Below are 22854 nucleotides of genomic sequence, written 5' to 3' on the forward strand. Positions count from 1 at the left end.
AGGATTTGCAAGAAAAACTTCATTTTGTTTTATAGGCTGGATTAGTCTTTGCTATTCCTTAGATCCCTAATCGTCTCGAAAGGAAGGAGAAGGAGACGCATAGCAAGTCTTTAAGTGCTTGGAAAACCTTTTTTTCCTTTACTGTGACATTCTCTCCTAAATCCTTGACTACTCTTGAGTTCTATTCTGACCTTTGTACAGTCCTAACCTTTGTCCAGGCATAGAAAAATCTGTACAAATATAACTATTTTCCTTATTCCATTGTGGGAATAATAATGCCTTTAGAACTGTCACCAGATAACTGATACATTCATAGTAGTATTGTGTAGTGTTATGCTATCAAATTGCTATGGGATAAGTAATAGTTGTTATAGAAAAAAGCTATAATTAATGTTTCAAAGGTTTTGAATAGTTGTGATTAAAGAATAGATTAAAAAAATGACTTTTCTGTATTTTCACTCACTATAATTGCTGCCATTTCAATAGCTTTGAAACAAATCTAAGGACTCACTTAGCATCCTGATATGATGCAGACTTAGTAGATGTGACAAACCTAAAAGGAAGGACAAAGAAAAGATGGAGGCATAATAACAGGCTTCAGATACATGAAGTGAAACTGAAAAGAGAGAATGATGATAAAGTGTCTTCCTCCACGCCCCCATTTTGTTTGAGGAAGAAGTAATGGGATTAGGTTGCAATATGAAAGATTAAGGTGAAATGCAAGGAAAATTGTCTGCTGGTTAAACTACAAAATAGATTGTCTAAAGACATTATGAAATCTGCACTATCACCTACACTATATTTTCAAGTTTTTAAACTTCTCTGGCTTTGTAAAGGGCAGCAGACTAGCTGATTCCACATATTCTCTAGTCCTAGTTTTCAAAAGATTGTTGAAGTCTGAGATACAAAATGCAAGGAGTTATTGAGTAAAGAATGTATGAAAATTATCTATGTATAACAGAATGACTATGAATATTTGCCATATTATGAGTGTTTAATGAAGATGTTCCCAAGTCTTATGTATTTTAGAACCTGTCGCATTTTTGTTATTTTTGTGCTATAGAAACCTTTGCAGGTTTACTTTGTGACCCTTGCTCCAGTTTGTTATTGTGTCATTACCATAAGCTCATTGCTCTATTGCCATTTTTTTCATGAAGTAATAATGTCCCAGACAGTGTTCATTTTCCCCATAATTGTTCTGCTGTTGCTTTTGCAGTAAAGCTGTGGCTACCAGCACAGCAGGAACACTGTGTTTTAACTTGCACCGCTCATTCTCAAAGCAACCTTAAAAGACATGGTGTTTTAAGACACTGAGCATTCTGCAAAAGCCTCCTACCAGAAAGGCTGTAAGGGTTTTAAACAAGTCTGTAGCATTTCTATTGCCTTTATAGATCTGTCCCATTGTCTGTAGTCACATTTTCATCCATTTTGAATACCAAGAGCAACAGCTTCCTCCCCTCATTTGCTTTGTAACCGTTCTGTTTGAAAATATGAAATTAATTGTTTACTGGAAACATTTAACTATTTATGAGATCTTCAAATTATTAGCAAAAGCAAACATGTCTCTAGTGAGTGTCAAGTCAGTAGCATTCGCTGCAGCTGTGTGAGACATCTGGGTGTCTTTTTTTTCCTCCAGTACACAGTATGAAGGAAAGGATAAATCTGAGCTTTTCTGCTAGTCATCTGTGACATATCTGTATTAGCCAAATATTAGCCATATATGACCAAAAAAATAAGGATCAATAACAGACTAAGTTGTTACACTAACTTTAAGGTACCTTGACTTAGGTGAAATTGATCCTAGCAATAAAGTATTTGTCTAGTTACATTTGTGATTTTTTTTCTTTTGGTTAAAAGAAGAAGAAAAGAACATAGTGACTTGTTGGTACCGAAGAGGTATCTTTAGAAGCAGAGGAAAATCCCATGGTGTTCAAATCTTGCTGCTCACATAATGTGGTCATTCTGCTGAGTAACTGACATTGGAGGTGTGAGGATTTTGAGAGAAGAGGCTGAGGATGGCAGAAGTAATTACTTACAGTGTCTGTCAAAGAAAGACATGAGAAAGACGTTAAACTCATCTTGGCAGCTAATTGAAAATGGTCTCCTTGGTTTTTTAGGTTCTATCTACCTTTGAAAGATGCCTATTGGGTAGATGGGGTTTTTTTTGGCATTTTCTCTAACATTTTTACTGATCTAACAGTAGGAACCTTCATAACACATTTTTGTCCTAACAGTCCACTGAGAAACTGATACTGTTCTCCTTTCCTTCCCTGCTTTCCAAAAGAAATACTCTTAAGAGCTACCATGATGATCGTCAAAAGCAGACTCAGAGCTAATATGTTAGATATCTGGAAAAAAAAAACACCAACAAAATCGATTTCATTTACAAGGAGCATATGTGCATTGGAGTGGTTCTGTTTGTTTGGGTTTTTTTTGTTTTGCTGGCAGTACATCTAAGAAACCCACAGTTGCTTTGAAGTAGTCTGTAGTTTGATTTATTAGAACATAAATATCAACTTCAACAAGATTATCTGTGGAAAACTGGCAGAGGTGTACTAAAGAAAGACAACTGGAAACAGATCTAGCTTTTGTTTTCAAATAATTTCAAGGTGAGTGTTCTTTCCCAGTTTTCTTTCCAAAGCAACAACTTCTTCTCGAGCTCAGGCTGAATCAGACTCCATACAATTGACACTGAATCTTAGGAAAGTCTCTTCTTTTACTCTCCTCCAGTTTGTTTTGTTTGTGCTTTTTGAAATAAATAGGCATCTTCTGAAACATCTACTTTCCATGCCTCCTTTAGGCTTTCTGCTTCTTGTTATCTTCTCTCCACTCTGCCAGCTGCTCCTAATAGTTTTGGCAAAACTTGTAATTTTCCTTTGCATTCACTGCCCAGAGGGTGGTGATCAATGGCACAGAATCGAGTTGGAGGCCTGTGGCCACTGGAGTTCCACAGGGATTCGTTCTGGGGCCAGTCTTGTTCAACATCTTCATCAACAGCCTGGATGAGGGACAGAGTGTACCCTCAGCAAGTTTGCTGATGACACCAAACTGGGAGCACTGGCTGATTCCCCAGAAGGCTGTGCTGCCATTCAGTGGGATCTCAACTGGCTTGAGAGTTGGGCAGAGAGGAACCACATGAGGTTCAACAAGGACAAGTGCAGAGTCCTGCATTTGGGAAGGAACAACCCCCTGCACCAGTACAGGCTGGGGGTCGAACTGCTGAAGAGCAGCTCTGCAGAGAGAGACCTGGGAGTCCTGATTCATAATAAACTAACCATGAGCCAGCAATGTGCCCCTGTGGCCCAGCACAAGAAGAGTGTGGCCAGCAGGTCAAGGGAGGTTCTTCTCCCCCTCTACTCTGCCCTGGTGAGGCCTCATCTGGAGTCCTGTGTCCAGTTCTGGGCTCCTCAGCTGAAGAGGGACAGAGAACTTCTGGAGAGAGTCCAGCACAGGGCCACCAACATGATCAGGGGACTGGAACATCTTTCATATGAGGAAAGGCTGCGGGAACTGGGGCTGTTTAGTCTGGAGAAGAGAAGACTGAGGGGAGATCTTATTAACATTTACAAATATCTAAATGGTGGATGTCAGGAGGTTGGGACACCACTTTTTTCTATAGTAGCTAGCAACAGGACAAGGGGTGATGGGATGAAGCTGGAACACAAAAAGTTCCACTTAAACATAGGCAAAAACTCTTTCACTGTTGAGGTGAAGGAGCCCTGACACAGGCTGCCCAGAGGGGTTGTGGAGGCTCCTTCCTTGGAGGTCTTCAAGACCCTCCTGGACATGTTCCTATACGACCTGATCTAGGTGACCCTGCTTCTGCAGGGGGATTGGACTAGATGATCTCTAAAGGTCCCTTCCAACCCTACCATTCTATGATTCTATGAAGGAACCAGTTTCATTGCCCGTCTAGAGAGCACAAAGTAACCCATAGTGCCCAGGACAGTATAAACAGGCAGCCTTTCTGCTTGCTCTCCAGCCATATTCTTAGATGACACATATACACGCATTTTTATATATATGTGAGTGTGTCTCTGTGTGTGTATACATACAGAGTGCACAGCATTTGTTTATTAAATTCTAATACAGCAAATTATGTAATTTCACACATTACAGAAAGCAACCTGTCTTTCATAAAGAAAAACGTTGATAGCATGACAAGGAAAGCAATTTAACGTTCAGTTTCTTTTTTGAACTGAAATATGCTGTTGTCTGCTTAGTTGATAGAGAGGCACCTGGTAATTTCCCTTTAGACTTATTTTTCTAGATTTCAAAAAGGTATACAATCAATGAGGGAGCAGAAAGCAGCAGTCTTAATTTTTCACTTCAACACTATCACTGTGTAGCTTTTAAATTACCTGCAGTTTGGGATTGCATAGGACAAGCGTGGAGAAGCAACAACCTGAATATTGTGAATATAAATATTTTATGACTGTATTTATGGCAGTAAACTTAAAAGTGGAAAAAATCATTTCCCTAAGAATAATTTTCTTTAGTAAATATCGTAGCACAATGACATTAGATTTCAGTTTTAGTCTCAAAACACTGGGAGACTATCATAGTATTAGGAACCATATGACACTAATTTAGACAGACAAAACTAGGCAGATGCTGTTAGCCTGAAAAATCATTTTTGGGAAGAGAGAGAAAAATCTTACATTTAAAACTTCATCAAGGGATTTTTTTTTTCAGTAACCTGAAATCATTTGTTCTGCTGTGATGCTGAACTTCTGCAACAAACCTGCCCTTTGTAAATATTTTCAGCTCCAATGGGGATTGAAGATTCTGTCTGTTGGGGAAGTCCCAACGCTGACTGATGTCCAAGATGCATGTTGGTTACTTTCAGGGCTGTCACAACATGGCTATGCAGTTGAGGGATTTGTCCTCTTTAACAACACACTTGAGTATTCCAGTAATTTCTAGTTGTTGGAGATGGTCCATGCAAGCAGAATGAGCAGTAGGAAAGCAACGATTTGTTTCAGATGAAATTTATAGTCTGCTTTTCAAAAGACCATTTTAGTGTTCTTATTTTACAGGAATACAGCACGTGTAGATTTATGTAGTAGCTTTAGGCTCATCACACTTTGGTTCCATAAGCCAGTCCTAAGGGAGGGTAATGCCTATCTCTGAAAACCTTGCAAGAACTCTTCAAATATATGTTTAAGTTACCAGTAAGCTCCTGTCTTTTCAAGTGTTTAACCAATGATTTACAAGGGGTCTCTCCATTGCCTTCATATTCATTGGCTGGTTGAAGATCTTTGGTGTGTAAAGTTGGAATAATGTCTCACAATACCTTGATCCAAGTACTAATTTTTTTTAGAGTTAATTACAAGTTGACCTCAGCTAGTATAATTAGTCATGCTTTTTTTTTTTTTTCTAGCTGTAATTTTTCTTTGGCTCCATTTACAATAATGTTTTATGATTCTATATTTTCTTAGAAATGCATGCAAAAACTACGTGCATACATATAAATAGCCCGGGAGGCTTTGTGCAGTAATTACATCTCTGCTTCAGTAAGATTCTCCTTATGTTGTTTCATCGACTTCTGTTTAATTCTTTTTCCTTTGCAAAGTGGAATTAACACCAGAAGACAGGGAGGAAAAATGCTGCTACCTATGAATGGCTCTGCAACCCCATCAGTTTTGCTCTGGCTCGTTGGATTAACCAGTGCTTGGATTCCTCATGTGTTTCTCGTTACACTAACGTTACCCATGGTTTCTCTGGGCTGTAGCTTGAAGCACTGTAGCACTAAGGCCTTTCAAAACCGAAATCTAATGCAAGTGCACTCATTTACATGATATGCTTTTAAGGAAGTAATTTACACTGTTATTTGGAGGCCTGGCACATGGTGCATTTCTGTGTAGAGTTCACATTGCCTTTCATGGCAGATTTTTTTCTTGTTTATTAGATTCTGGATTTGTTTAACAGCTGAATATGTGGCAAAGCTTTTTCCTTAAAACATACTCAGTAGATTGAAAAGTTGTAAATGCAAGATGGACTGTCAACTAATAACTGTTAAAGGACTACAGTACTGACTTCATATTTCGAGGTCCAAAAGATAGTTGACAACTAGTGTGCAGCTCTGTCAAACATAATGTGGCCAAATGAAAGAGAACAAGATGAGCCAGAAAACACACCCAAACTCTCAAAGAAAAAAAACCTTACAAAGCCCCAGCAATTGTTCATTACAGTTCTTAGCATAAATGTTTATGCTAATTTGTATACCTCTGTAAGCTTTTTATTTAGGTCTATTTTAAGGCTTTGTAATTTTATTCCTGGTTTTCACATATGCTTTTAGCCAAATGCTTGCTTTTGAATCAATAATTAAGCTTTTTCCAGAAGCTAATAATTTTTACCTGCATGCAAGGTAGGTGCTGTTCTTGATGAACTAACCATCAAAGCACCTGTTGCTTAAAGCAATTCTGTACTCTGAAATGGAGCATTCTGTGCACATTATCTGACTTCTGTGCATAGTATGCTTAAACTATATCTGTATATAAGGCCATCACTAGGTTAACTAAGAGCACATGCACTACAGTTAATTTTGTTTAAAATCAAGATGCTGGAATGAGCATCTTCCTTTTGCATAAGAATTTCATGATTACTGTATCCAGGGTCACTTGCATCCTGACAATCAGTTGATTCAAAGCTGTACTTAGTAAGCACAGATTAAACCTTCAGTAGTCTGAGCAGATGAAATAATGTGAGCTTTGAGGAATTCAGGTGTCAAACTCTCAAACGTCCAAATTTGGAAGTCTGATGCCTGAAATCTCGTTTGGTATCCTGTCCTTGAAGCTATCCCAGCCTCTGATATCTATTACTGGTATCAGTTCTAACATCTGTTAATAGCAATTCAGACTCCTATTTTGATGAAATTGTATAAGAATTGTACAAACTGTGCTAACCAGCAAAACAAAAGCTACCTGAGCTCCATTATATGCTTGTAGGAAAATGTTAAAAATAAAGCTAGTTTATTCATATTTTAATTTGCATTATTTTTTTTCTGCTGCTGTTACCATGAGATGGTGATGCGTTGAGAAGCATGTTTTTATTAGCCTGTAGTTAGTTTTAATAGCCCAAAATCTGCTGTTCTTAGATATTAATCTTTGGTGAGCAATGACTTGATGTTTTGTTCATATCATGTATTATTTAGAAAGAAAAGACAGATGTTCACAGTCCAGAGTAATATAACATAATAGATTTCTAAATAAAATGATTATATGAAGAAGATGGAAATTTAAAACAGAACATCTAAATTTTGGCTCTAAAGCAATCATCAATCTTTCCTCCTATTGAGTCTGGCAGCCCTATAAAATTGCTTATTGAAGTCAGATAAATTAAAACCAATCTGGAGTACAACGTTTGGTTTTGTAATAAATGATGTACAGATTATCTCCAAGAGACCTGCAGTTTTGGACATCTCTTTAAAATGATTCCTCTCTTGTGTGTGAGTTTTCAAAAAGGGGAATGTGATGTGTTCAGTCACACGAGTTCAGATAGTGTGAGTAGAAGTCTCACAGTCTTTGATCAAGTTTAAGCTGTGTTGTAATCATTGATGTCTCATGTGCTTTTCAGCTGGGGGTGATATTGACACCAGTTTTTGCAGTAGATAATGTAAGCACATGTCCCTGGAACACAGCACAGACCTTTGAGGGAAAATATAATACAGAAGTAGTAAAAGGTATTCATTGTCAAGCCAACACTAACAAGCCAAGAATACTTACTTACTAGCAGTTGGAAAACAGGATCTGGTAGCTTTCTTACAGTCGATGTTAATAGAACTTTCTGGTGTTGTTACTGCAATTAGCACAAGTGGGATACTGAGAGCTAGAGAGTTCTAGTGGGGATCAACTCCACTGCTCAGAAGGCAATTTCCACCCCGCTTTGCAGTGATATTTTCCTCTTTAAACTGTTTGTTCCTATACATTTCATCGTGATCTGCCTGTGCCACAGTGCCTGCAGTTTGGATGCTTTTGTGCAATGTTGTCCATAGAGGTCAGCAGCTGCACTGTTGTGAAATGAATGAGAAGGGCAAAATGCAAGCTCTACAACTATGTAGAATTTGGTTTATTTGTTCTTAATAGAAATATTAGCGTGATGTTCAGTGCTTAACTTCATACCTCTAGTCTGATAAGTAGATGAATTCTACTACTGTTGTAGACAGCTGTAAATATAGTCTTTTATTTTCTATGGGGGAATTCTGGTTTGAAAAGGTTTCTGGTCCAAAATCTTGTATTTGAGGACTTTGACTCCTGTGCAATGTAGTACTAAGAATGAGGACAAAGAGCTTTTAATTGTTGTTTGCAGGAAAAACTAACAGAAATGTAGAAAGCATAAAAGAACACATCGGTCTCAACTACCAGTATAAAGAGCAGCAAAGCATTTTCTTCTGCAGCTTCCTAAAGTAGAATTAGGAATGAACATGAATTGATGGGAGTTTTGACCTCCTTAGAAAATGACATGGCAGTATGGAGTACAGAGCTTTTATACAGCTTTTTTCTTGTCTTGATGTCTAGCATGTAGGGGAGTGCATTTCTGGAATTCACTGCTGCATTAAAGATTGTGGCTTTGGGCATTCCATCATTGAATAAATGTTGAACATTTTAGAGGAAATTTTATATTGAATTAAATACTATGTTCTGGAAGACTTCTTGACACGGTGACCAAGTCTCTGTAGTTAAAAATGAAAAGCATCCTTTAGTCCAAGCACTTTGTGGTTACATGAATAACAGATATTCAATGCATTGGAGGCTTTCGATACAGACCCCAGGAGTCTGTGAATAAAGGCATTCTGTATAAAAATGAGCAGATGTTGAAGATGAGTGAAAAAAAGAGCATGGTATGCTTCATAGTGTCTTCAGGTACTAGAATATGGAACAACGTAAAAAAACCAACAAATAAAATCCACTTCCACTGTTTGTCTTGTACCTTCTAATAAAGTGGGTCACAAGTTCATAGGCAAACTCTGTGACAGGAAGCTGTAATTGAGGGTAATCAGGAAAACGAAAAGCTCACTTGTGTTAAATTCCAACAGAAAATATATTATTCTGCTTATCCTATACAAATAAAATAACTAAAGGTTTTGACAAAGCAGAGGGCCATCAAGAAACTCTGTTTTGCAGTCATAGTGGTTTGTTGTTGTTTTCTTTTTTCTTTACTGTTAAATATATATAATGACATTAATTCCTTCTTTTTTATACAATACCCTGTTATAGAATAAAACCAATAGTAACTAAAATGTTGGAATTTGGTTTTAGTAATAAGTAGAAGGCTTGTTAGAACATGTGAAATATAAGGGACAGTAAGGTATTAAAGAGAATTTTCATATTGTTTTTTGCAGAGAGATTGTTAGAATAGTTGAGGTACTCCTTTCTTTTTTTCTGAGATGACATTTTCCCCCAAAGGTGATTTGAAACTTTATTTTCCTTCCTTTAAGTGAATGCTATTTATTGAATGCTGAGTAAATAAAATGCCTGTACTTATGCTTAGTTATGAATTTAAATGAAATTAACTCAAATCAAAAGGTATTCCAAATAAGTCACAGAATCTCAGCCTCTCATCAGAAGGGAGATGCTCCACTCCGTCATCTTGGTGGCCCTGCACTGAACTTTCTCCAGCAGCTCCCTGTCCTTCTTGAACTGAGGGGCCCAGAACTGGACACAATATTCCAGATGCGGTCTCATGAGGGTAGAGGGGGAGGAAATCCTCTCTTGACCTGCTGCCCACAGCCCTTTTAATACTCCCCAGGATGCCATTGGCCTTCTTGGCCATGAGGGCACATTGCTGGCTCATGGTCATCCTGCTGCCCGCCAGGACCCCCAGGTCCTGTTCCCCTGTATTACCGTCTAACAGTTCATTCCCCAACCTGTACTGTGCTGCTAAAGCAGAAGTCAAGTATGTTGCCATAACAAGAAGTTAGTTGAGAAACTTGAAAAGAGATATCTTTAACAAATTACTGTTCCACACATTTTTTTTGACTGCCAAGCAAAAGATGCAAAGCAAACTTTTCACTATGCTACTAACTTTTGTGTACACATACCATTTTATTTTTGCTTTGTTGTAGATTAGACCTGTATTATAAAGCATGATTTCTAGCTTAATGAAATGTAAACTAAGAGGAAAAACCTCAACTATAACTAGGAATCTTTTGATACAGCTGTATTGGTGTCCCATAACCTACTTAAACTAATCGTTGGTGAGTAACCTGGAGTTATACTTCAAGGAGGGTGTCATCATCAAGCTGTGTATAGATGTCTATAACTTTATGTGAGAAAAAAGGAAGAAAAGCTATTGACTGTAGCATTCTTCATGATTAACTTCCAGACATGTGTAATTTGTGTGGCTGTGGGAATTCATAAGGTTTTGACAGGATGTCTGTTAGACATATTTCATTATTTTGATTATATTCCTTGATTGCATACAAAAGGCTTTTATAAAACTCCTGTCAAGCACAACTGTTTTAAGCTAATGCTTGATTCTCTTACTTTGATTTTATTCACTAAATTGGGATATGCATGTTCATTGCAGAGTGGTCTGATTGTGGGAACAGCAAAGCACGGGACAGTACTGGTTCAAACATCAGCTTAGGATCACTATTGAAAATGTCAGTGCTTGTGCAGAGCTTCTGACTGGCAGTGTGGAGGGTTGATCCCTCTAAGCATCTCTCAGCCATTTGCTCGCTTCCCACCCCCACAGTGGGATAGAGGGAGAATGGGAAGAGCAAAGGCAAGAAAAGAGTGTAACAAGGGAAGAAAAAGGGGCGGGGGGAACACAAACCAAGCAAAAGCACTCATTAGCCACCTTCCCACAAGTGGACTGATGCCCAACTAGACTCTGAGTAATGACTGTCTCTCAGATCACTACTCCCTGCTTCCCCTCCACATTTTTATTACTGAGCATGACATCATATGGCATGGAATATCCTTTTGTGCAATTCAAGTCAGCTTTCCAAGGCAGTATACCCTCCCATCCAAATTACCAAGTATTTGTTTTAATTATCACCATAATCAGAGGACAGTAAGTTAAGTTCAATGTAGTCTTGCAGTTCCTGACCATCAAAGCTCTTCTTATCCTTCTTAAAAGTGATTAAAGTAGTTTAAGTGTCTTTTTGAAGATTTTTTTCTTGTGTAAGTTTTCTTTCCATCCTTCACAACTGCAATATAATTGTGTAGCTTATGTCTAGTAGTTAATTATATCAACTGTGGTTTTGTTCTAAGTCTGATTGCTACAGTATGTTGCTTTGCATAAATCTAACTTCACCATCCAGCAAAGCTGATTCTATTTATGCAATGGAGTGAGAACAAGGTAGCTTATTTTTCAAAAAGGCAGCAAAACTATTTCTGAAATGTTGCAAATGTACAATCAATACTGCATATTTAATAAACTTAATCTAAACTATTTTTTGTCTTAGACAACGAAAATATCTGAGATAGGGAAAAGAATAGCACCAACTTGTGCTATCTTACTCTAAGTAGCAGGTACTTTGTGCTTATTCAGCATCTGAGCCTGATAACTGAGAATTCAGACAGCCTTTAACTGATCACCACTTATTACTTTTATAGATATTGAAGAGATACAGTAACTTGATTTATATTATATTCCTTTATCTCTGTGCTTACTTTATCTTTTTGCAAGGATTAATGACAATTCTATTACTTTCACTGATGTTGGTGATCAGGTCCTCCTGTATGTTATTGTGTAACATAGTTTTTGGCAATGACGAATGAGTTGCTGCATGTTCTTATTTTGTGTTTTTCAGGTTTACATGCCATAGATTTATTTTATGGAATAAAGAACATGTAGAAAATGTATTTGTGATGTGCTGAGCTGCGTATCAGTATGTTCACCTTCCCAATGAAATTTGTAAAGCCATTGGTTTCCAAAAGATGTTCCCAGAGGAAATAGGCAGAGCATGACTTAGATTTCAGCTGTCCAGCAATATAGTGAGTTTGCCTGCCTCTTAGAAGCAAACATATTTTACTTTGTGTTGAAAGAGATGTCAAGAGCTCACATAGCTGCTGTACCGAGGCTGAGAAGATGCTGGTCTCTGATTAAGAGTTGATAGTTGTACACTGAAGATGCCATTTTTTTAAATCACTGTTACTTGATCCTCAAATAAGCATTTGACTACAGCCAGAAATAATTAAAAAAAAAAAGATAGACATTTCAGTTTTTTGTACTTTCTTAATCTGCTCTTCTAGATGTTTCTGGGTGGTATGAAACTCAAATTCTCTCACTTGTTGCTGCAACCACTCAGAACTTCCCATTTATTTTCATAGTTTAAGTGCAGAGACATCTGCAGTTAGTCAGAAGTTCTAGCATCTCTCTGCAATCCTTCTCTAGGAAAATTCCACAAATATATCTCCTGACAGCTGGTCAGTGTGACATATAACACACAGCATGGCATTGTTGACTGTAATTTTACAGTCTGAAAGAATTGTATATATTTATGTGAAGACTGCACATAGATCAGATGACTGTGACTGAACCTCCCAGTCCACAAGAGATCGTGGAGTCCTTACATGTGATTATGCCACCAGGACAGAAGAGTCAAGTAGTCATTTTGCATCATGGTCATCCCTCTGCTTACAGCCCAAGGGGCTGTTGACAAAATAGCTTTTGTGAGGCATCATGCAACTCATTTTTCAAAGGGTAGAAAGAAGATTCTCAGAATAAAACTCTGTAATGGTATTTCTGTTTGATTGCAGTTGATTCCACTTTCATTTTTTGAGTGGTAAATGCCATACATAACAATGGCAGACCACATTAGTTACTTAAGGACAAAAAAAGCTTCACTCATGTTGAATGCATTAAAAAATCAGCCGTACTTTGTACCTCCTAATGGCTAACACGGGGGAATGATTTGCTGACTTCTTTACGTTTTGTAGCTTTTACTCTGAATGACCAAACACACACAAATAGTTGCAATCACTAGTTGTTGATTTCAGTTGTTTTTCACCTTAGATTGATTTTTTATTTTTTCCACTATGAATTGCTACTGACTGGTTTTAAATTATTTTGCTTTTCATACTGCTTTACAAAATGATGTGTTTTTTTACTGTAATAATTCAGGAAGTTATGTGTTCACTTTAAAGAGAGGGGGAAAAAAAACAGCAGCCTTTTGATGAAAGGAATTTTTTGGCCAAAATTTTCCAAGTGACCAGTAGAAAAGCTACTGTTTTTTTCAAGAAAAGTTTAAAAGATGTAGTTTGTTGCGTTGGTTTTTATTTGATTTATCTTTTTAAGTACTAAGACTTTGGTGTCTGAAGAAGTCTTCTTAAATACATTTCAGATTGGAAGTGCAAAGATGAAGGCATCTAAAATCATTGTTTTTTTCCTTCAAAAAACCCACAAAACAGAACCAACAAACCTCACTATTTTAGTTTTTACTAAGACTAGTAAAAGCTTTAGTCTGCCAGATCTGAAATTATTTTTTAAGTAATTCTAGTTTTATCTTATGTTTCCACATAAGAAGCCTCTTAAAAAACAAGAAAAGTAAGAGCAGCTTATGGAATAATATTTTAAATCCTGCAAACATGTGAAAGAAACATCTTAAATACTTGCATGCTTAAAGAACTCTACAATACATGAGATATTTGACTTGAACTCACTAAACCTGCAGCTTAACCTACTGTAAAATTTGTCAGCTGTTTATTTCTTAATAATATTCTATATTATATTTAAAAATGAAAAGAAGAATTGGGAAGAATGAAAAGGAAATGGAGAAGCAGGATATGTTAAACTTCTCTCCAAACAAAGTGCTTTTAATTGTGTTTTCACCTGGAATGTTTGAGTTTTACATGCTCAAAGTAAGTGTAGAAGTTTGAGGTTTTCACACAGATTGCTGTGGAGAAAATAACATTGATGCTGCTGTAGTTTATGAGTTCTCGTGGAAATGTGTTGGTTTGGTATGGTTTCTCCATAGAAAATACTGTCATTTCAGCATACAATTCCTGAATGAACCCAAGCCATAAAAATTCTGTGCTATAGGTCAGCATTGGCATGGAAGGTTCAGGCACAGCAAGATTCTTGTTTAAGATTCTGTTTAGTTCATAACAAGAAAAAATATCCCATCTTTCAGTGTTCATCTTCTGTGCTGCATTCTCATTATCTACTTGTATAAAACAAAATTATGGTTTTCCATACGTCTTTATAATGTGAGTTGCTGATGATTAAAGCCAGATTTAGTATGATTGCTTGAGAGATACTGATGACAAAGAAACAAAAAATTAATTTACTTTTCAGGATGAATGCTGTAAACAGAAGAAATAATGAAGTGCAAACACTGCAGAGCTCTTTTACCAGTGTAAAAATGGCTTAAGAATAAATACCAGCCTTTAAATGGAGCAGGTTGCAATAGGATTGTGTTGGTGTAACCATTCTGTGTTTTGTTTCCTGCAACAGAAAATTGGCCTGTTTATGATTTCCCATGTTTGATTTAGGTTTTTATAGTAAATATCCTACTTCTGTAATGTGTGTATTGGTTCAAAAAGCAAAGGAAACTTCGCTTGTCTTTTCCAGATGGCTTGATTGTGCTTTTCAGGAAAAAAATAATTGCCTTACTAATAGTAAAATAATCTCAGTGCTTTAAGTCATGCTCATGTGAGATTGTCTGTGTTATACTGTGACTATAAATTCCAGGAAAACGTTAAAATCACTTTCAGGCTTGGCTGAATTGCTCCTTTGGAATTGGGAAGTGCCTAAGGCCAAGAACATTTCTCTAACCACCAGGTTAGCCTCTAAATTGGGAGGGAAGAGCAGAGGGCAGGCTGTACTACAGTCTGAGACGGCTGGTGAAAACCAATGACAATGTGAGGAGTGTCTAATTTTACCAAAATAATGATTTGGCATACTTGCATTTTTCATAACAAATCTATACCCAGCATTAATGTGGTAAAATGATTACCTAATTTTTATGAATGTTGAGATTAGCTGACTTTAAACAGTACAGACGGGATATAGATACAATTTGGGTGAGTGGAGAATCCCTACATATTTTGCATATGCAGATTTCATATCTTACTTATATAAATCCTAAAGATCTGTCTATTCCATCTGCATTTTCAGTCTCACAGACCTGAGTACTATCAATACACATAGATCTGATCTAGGTGAACCTGCTTCTGGGGGGGGGATTGGACTAGATCTCTAAAGGTCCCTTCCAACCCCTACCATTCTGTGATTCTATATGACTTTTGTCCTTTCTGTGCTGCTGTTGTGCTGTAAAAAAATCGATTGTTTTGAGACCAAAGAAAGATAAATCCCAAGATAAGTGGTTTAGACATGAGAATCTAGTGGAAGGCTACCAAGATGATGAGGGAACTGGAACGTCTGCCTTATAAGGAAAGGCTGTGAGTTCTGGGACTGTTCAGCCTGGAGAAGTCTGAAGGGGGAATCAACACTTATAATTACTTAAAGGGCAGGTGTTGAGAGAATGAGGGCAGACTTTTTTCTGTAGTACCCAGTGACAGGACAAGGGGTAACAGGCACAAAATGGAACACAGGAAGTTCCACTTAAACATGAAGAGAAACTTCTTTGCTGTGGGTGTGAGGGAGCCCTGGCACAGGCTGCCCAGGGAGGTTATGGAGTCTCACCTGATTGAGGGGAGCCTGCTTTAGCAGGGGGTTGGACTGGATAATCTCTAGAAGAGTCTTCCAACCTCCATCATTCTGGGATTCTGTGATAAACCAAGAAGGATTAAAATAAAATTAGTTATATATGTGCTGATTAGTCTAGTAAGACTGATTTATTATGAAGGTTAACCATGTCACCATAAAAGGACAGTTCTATTTGACCTGCATGTATCACAGTCCTTTCTTAAAACTATCTTTTTTGATGTTTCTGTGCACTTACTGCTTATCAGAAGTTCTTTAGCTTAATTTTAATCCTACTCAATTAGTGATACTGTGTAACTGTTGTTGATTCCATCTGTTTGCTTTTACATTGCCTGTCTTAAAAGTTGAATGGATGTATATCTTATAAAGATAACTGTTGAATAGTCAAAGAGTATCAGGGGCTTCCAGCTAAATATACACTTCTAAAAAAATAAGTGACTAGACAGTTTTGTAATATTACTGCCATAGAAATTTGTCTGAGAAGGGCAGTTCTCATGTAAGTAGACTAATACATTACGTATGTTTACAGTGAAATTGAGCATTAAAATGTTATATCTAATACATGTTTAAACTTGCTATTCCTTACTTAGCCTTGCAGAAGAGAAGTATGTTGCATCAAATAAATGAGATACAGCCTATGGTTTTTGATGCAACTTATGCCATGTGTGCTGGCAAAATAAACGTAGGAGTACACCTCAGTATTTGATAGCATTGTCATAATTTTCCCTTTATAAAAAAAGTCAGCAAATGTCTTAAAGGAATTATCCACGTGCAGCTACTGGTTTAGTAATCTTTGAAGTAAGCAAATATATTAAGTTAAAGTATGATTGGTGGGAAACTCCATTTTGATAGGAAAATTGCTCTTCCAGCTCTATGTTGGGAGATTGGGGGGTAAGCAATAAGTGTTTATAAATTCAATTGTCTGAAATGCATACTTCATGGAAATAGTGATGGGTATTCTTTTGTTGTCAGCATCAGCAAGAACATTTATATGCTGAGCTGGCATCTCAGAATCAATCATGCTGTAGATATATTATTTAATAAATTCTATAGGGTTGTGGTTTTGCAGCATGGATTTACACTACTGGATTATATTGTTTTCATATAATTTTTCTGTTCCACTTAGAATCTGCATGTTGTACAAAGCAGTAGAGAGAACTGCTATTTCCCTACAGAACAGAGTGGAAATTGCTAGGGTGGGGCTTTTTGTTGTTTTTAAAGCTCTAATGTCATCATTTCAGTTAATATGTAAAAATTAGATGAAATAAATTTTATTTTATTTATAAACCACCAATTATGTATTTCTTTTAAATAACTAATGACTGCAAAAAATGTTTGCATGGTAATGGAGGATTTAAAATAACTATTTAAACAAAAATATGTGTGCATAATTGAAACTCAAGTTGGCAGTGAGTGCATACAATTGTATGGGAAGACAAAGTTGGGCTAAACTCACTGTTTCTTTACAAAAGTGTGTCACCAACTACATGTGCACCTATATCAGTGTGAGAGGTCGCTCTCAGAATAAAAAAAAGCAGGGAATGTTTTTGGGTCTTGGTGGGATTTCATGGTTTTTGATTTGTGGCCATTGCCGTCTCTTCTGTCAGTGGAAACTACTAAGAGTCATGTTCCCTCCCATCAGGTGTTTATACATATCAATAATATCTCCTTGAGACTTCTCTAGGACAAATCCCAGCTCTCTCAGCCTCTCCTAATATGAGAGAAGATCTAGTTGCTTAATCACCCTATGAATTACCGTACAAAGAAAACCATGGCAGGAGAGGAATGTTTAGGAGATATATTGCGAAGGTTCACTTATAATCTGCACTAATATTCTTGATGTCAATGAGACACTAACTTTAAATCTTGCTTGTCAATCCTGGGGAATAATTTCCAACATCTACAGAAGACTAAATTTCTAAGGTGTACCTAGAACATAAAAGTGATCAGAACCCATTTTTAAAACTCAACCTGGAGGCAGTTTATACAACTTTGAATACTGAACTCATGTTTGTCAGTCATGATGGAAGTAAATGAGTGGATTTAAAATAGTGCATCTAAAGTTTCAGGTCTTTCTTAGAAGAAGAATTTTTGTAGTTGATGTGATTTTTTAAAAAGTATATAAAGGATACACAATTGGAATGTTGATTTAAATAACGTACACGTTTGAGCAGGAAATTGCAACAGGGAACAAACTCTCCATCAGAGTTGTACAGTATGCTTCAAATTTTAATCCATCTCTATGTCTGTATTCTGTGACTGAGTTTTTCACAGACCAAATTGTGACAATTCTAATTCCCATCTTTTTTCTGTGAGCCTTTGAAACAAGTTTTTCTGTGTTTCGTGTACTGCTGCTTCAGGAAGATGTAAGGCTAATGGTAATTCTTGCCTAACAGAAGGTTCTCAAATCCACTAGAAGTGGGGATTTATTTAGAGTCTTAAACTTGTCCTTATAATGAAAACCAGTACGGACTGGGTTAATTATGAAATAGAGAATGGCAGATGTATTTCCTTCCCATGAGGGAAATGCAGCTATGACATACTATAGGTGTGATTATCTCATTGAAAATATATTGCCCAATATTAATGTTACTGTTTCAAGTCAGTAGTGTTTTGGGATGCAAAATCTGTATATTTCATTTTAACCAGTTGATTTGAAACTATTAATTTCTGAATTTTGAATACTGAATATGAGTACTTATAGTCAGAGGAAACAGAGAATGTGACCAGGATTCAACAAGACTGTTAGAATGTTATTGTACATTAAACTTGCAATAACGTTAAAGCGGGATTTCAATCTATTCTCTACGTTGATGACTGTCAGGTAAGATTTGAGAGAGGATTAGTGTCATCATAGCCTCCTGAAAGTGATTTGAGTATAATGCTGCTATGAGGGCTGGAATATGTTGTACATCAGTCGAATCTGAATCTGATGTACTGTGTAGATAATCATGTCTCTTTAACAGTCTGGTGTGTCTGTTCATATGGCTGTACTCAGCAAAGGTATAATGGCATTGATGAAGCTGGTTTTCTGTGTTGGTGATGTGGGTTTTTTTGAGTATAAGGACAAAAGTTGACTAGATTTTGTGGGGAAAAAAAGTGCATTGGAAATGAATAATAAAAATACAGGTTTAGAGAACCTTTCCCTACTGGGCTTATTTTTCCTATTATTATCATCTATTCAATTCTGTCTTTCTGTTGGGGATACAATATCCCTGTCCTAAAGCATGAATATTGTTTCTGCTTATATTTAATTTCTCTTAACCCAGTGAATCTGTGTAATTTGTCCTGTAATTTTAAGCCCAATGTCAGTGTCCCAAGTAAAATAATTAAGAATTGTACATTATTTAAAGCATAGTTGTCAACCTAAAATCACATGAGAAATGTCACGATGAAGAAGATTCACACTGTGTCTAACTGGATGTGAGGCAGAATAGAGGCTATCAAAAATCCACACTGAAGGACATGGGAACTAAATGGGAAAAATGAAATGAGCTAAAAGATGATGAAATTTGGTAAAATACTTGAGTGTGACAGAAGCTGAAACTGTCAGAGGCTCAGTGGGGTGGCTTAGATAACTTAGTACATAGCCATAGAAAATACAATGTTGTAGGAGAACACTAAGGCACAAAAATGGGATATCAGAATATTTCCTTGACAGTATGTCATATATGTTAATTAAGCTGAGGCATACCGACCTAGAAATTTAAAAGCAAGGATATGATCCTCCCACCATCTAACATTAAGTAGTCTGAGCCCTGGATTTTTGGTCAGAAATCTCTGCTTACCACCATGCAGTTCTATTCAAATTCATAAACCTTTTATTCAATACATGGGGGTAAAATAATGAGATGCATTTAAAATGTGAAATATTAAGTATAGCTTTCATTTTAACTCTTAACTCTTACTTCCTTTTTCTTCAGCTTTAGGGGGTTCTTACAAAGAAAAATCATGTTAAACATTTATTCATATCAACATTAAAGATGTCTGTCTTTTTTGGAATTAAAAAAAAGTGACTTAATACAGTCTTTACCTGCTGCTGAAACTTAAGCCTTGTTCCTTGAAAACAAAAGGGGGTGGAGAGAGGTGGAACATCAAAGAAAAATAATGGAAAGTTTTACCAGCTGAGAGTGATTGATACAAAACATGCTTTTAAAACCAATTCCAAATTGTGGCATGTTTCTTCTAGCATTAGTCTTTGAAAGATGCTACTGTAACTCCAGTTTTAGCTGCTGACTTACAGTCCATCCAAATAGAAACCATTCACTGAAAGTGGTTAAGCAGAAAAAGCCAAGTAGAAAATATTAAAGGAAGTATGAAAGGGGAGTACTGAAATATTGGGGTATCAGAACAATGTAAATCTTCTATAGCTTTGAAATCAGGTGCAGTTTTATTAATTAGTGCTGTTTCTTAATTAGTAAACATACTTAATATTCATAGCTCACAATTTCTTTTGTATTGTTTGGAAGTAGGCCAGTGGAAAAAACCTGCAGTGAGGCACAAAGATAATGGCATCTAATTTTTTTTCCATTGAATGTACTGCAAATCATCCTGCTCTGATGTTGTGCATTTTTGATAACATATATTCCCATTTGCTTCAGTAGCAGTAGGATTGGCTTATATGTATTTTGTTTTTCGTGGTACTCCCCACACAGAGAGCCCCAGATTAGTAGGAAACCATTTTTCATCACAGACTTGTAAGCTTGAAGTTGAATAAATGATGCACTGCTGTTAAATAAAATTTGTGCAGATGAGCTTTTTAAAATAATATGAAAATGATTAGCTCCTGTTTTCCTTTTTCACAGTATTATCCAGGGAATAGTTAAATTACTAGGAACTTGATCAATAAGGCTAATTTAATCTTTTAATAGAAGAAAATTAGCTCCTGGGCTGGTCAGAGCTATCATTTACAGTGACAAGGAATCCAGAACACAAACTTCTGAGTCTTCTGAACTCTTCCTTTCTTCTCCTTTTCCAACCATACTGATCTTAGTGGCATGAAAATACAGGTGACATAGAGCAGTCATGTTGGAATTTTCAGCGAGAGAGACCAAACTATGTGAATGCACACTTTATTTTTGTGCACTATGAATATAAACTGGCAAAAAGTTTAGATATGAATCTATGGACAAATAAATTCTGAAAGATATTTATGTTATTGAACAATTCCTCAATATAAATGCAGGAAACTCCAAAAACAGATTGCAGTCACTAAACATGATGTCCTTTAAATGGAAGGAGGAACCTGGCTGATTGGAGCGGAGTTCATGTGTGGATCGCTGTGTGAGTGAGCCCGTGGTACAATGAAGTGCACTGTATAGGTGCTGATTTGATTTAGATGTTCTTGGGGATAAAAAATGCTGAGAAGTTTGATTTATCAGAAATCCCATGGACTGGGTGTACAAGTGATGTCTGGGTTGCCAAAAGAAGTGTTTTGCCCTTTCACGAACAGTCATATAGCTACACCTGCTACTTTCACTATAGAATCCATTTTACCCTTTAAAAAAATGCAGTAAGTTGATAAAGATGCATAAGGTACAAAGGCTTTTGTAACGCAGTGTTGAAATAATTTTACTAAATAAAAACTACTCAAGTAAAGAAAGTTCAACTTTCACATTCATGATCTACTTCCTATTAAAGGAGCAATAACTATGACAGTAATCAATTAAGGTTCATTGACAATACCTTGTGTGTTTGTATTATATATATTGACAGCTTTTGGAGCCTTTTAGCTCCTCTCTGACTTTTATGCTGTGTTGTAATGGTGTATCACTGTTAAGAGCAATTAACCATAAGCAGAATAAGCTATTAGGAATATATTACTTTGTTTTTCACTGAAAGTGTGGGGAAAAAAATTACACAACTAAAAGTAACTTTTGAGGAGAGGCTTTCCCAGCTTGAAATGCCTAAATAGTTATTCCATAAATGTAGAGGGGAAAGCATGAATGGATTTAGGAAAATATAACATTCTATAGTAGCAGTACTTCAATGAATGTTTATTGTAGTAAACTTACAAAATTTAGCACTCTGATCTCACTGCAGATGTTTTTCAGAAATGTTATAAGCAGTTTTATGAAAAGGAGAAAAAATGTCACAGCTCACATACCAGAAATTCCTAGGCAGCACGTAGTATTTCTTGCAGACAGTTTGAGTCTCTAGTACCTCTTTAGTAAGAATCACTCCTTCAGTTTCAGCCGGCTATTTAACAAGTTCTGAAGTCTGAACCAACCATGGAAGTCCTGGCATAGGTTCTGTCAATTATACCTTATGTTTAACTGTGATTCTAGTCTGGCTGTAATATTCCCTTTTCCCTTCTTTGTCTTACACTGAGGCAGAGAGGTTAGAGTGTGTATGATACAGGGCACTGCCACAGAAGTATTCATTGTGTGTTCTTATCAGTAGAACAGGAATATTGAAACTCAGTCTTTCTGATAGAATTTCAATATTAGGTTTATAAAATGGAAAATAAACTTGTATTATATACAGGTCACCACTTGGTATCATATCTGTTCCCATACAGGAGCCCACATATTAAAACTTTTATCATGTTTGTAATTAAAACACTGGTGAAAGCATAATTGATCATCCAAGTCGGGTCAGAGTCAGTCTGAATTAAAGAAAGAATTTAAATACAGTATGAATATTAGCAGGTGATCACTCCCACATGATATGGGAACTTGCAAAGGGCTGCCTAAAGAAGATAGCATTTTGTATAAACTTGGAAAGGAAAAGCAAAATGATCAGAAGTTGGGAACATGAAGGTTTGCTTTGAGGTGAGAATTGATCAGACAGCAAGAGTGGCAATGAGTGGATCGTGGTGGAGAGGTTTACTGTAGCCACTGAGTTTAAAGAGAAGTGGAATGATGATGATGCTTCTGTGATTTTCCTCCAGTTGAAATTTCAGGAACTTTTAAAGGTGCCTGTTTTCGTTGCTTCTAGAATATTCTTGTGGACCGACTTGTTAAAGTGGTTTCAAGTTTCTGTTAGCTTTTGTCGAAAGCAAGAGCTTCATTTATATTAGACATTTTACCAAACATCTGCAATAATACTCTCTTTAATTACACATTTACAATTAATTGAGTTTTGCTATTGGTTGGGATTTCACCTGATACATTAAAAAAAAGTATCATTAATAATTTTCTGTATTGTTCATTTAAATGGTAAATTATAATGACTGTTCTCAAACTGCTACTGTTTAAGATGTGCAGATGATGTAAGCTCCAGTTCTGAACTCTA

At 36.5% G+C, this 22854-nt stretch overlaps 1 protein-coding gene across 1 annotated transcript in view; it reads left to right on the top strand.

Annotated features, from left to right (window-relative positions):
• ATRNL1 (attractin like 1) overlaps positions 1-22854 on the top strand; it is a 493875-nt gene that overhangs the window by 132816 nt on the left and 338205 nt on the right. The window lies entirely within an intron of this gene.

Source organism: Colius striatus, chromosome 8 (assembly GCF_028858725.1).
Source record: "Colius striatus isolate bColStr4 chromosome 8, bColStr4.1.hap1, whole genome shotgun sequence".
Lineage (NCBI taxonomy): Eukaryota > Metazoa > Chordata > Aves > Coliiformes > Coliidae > Colius > Colius striatus.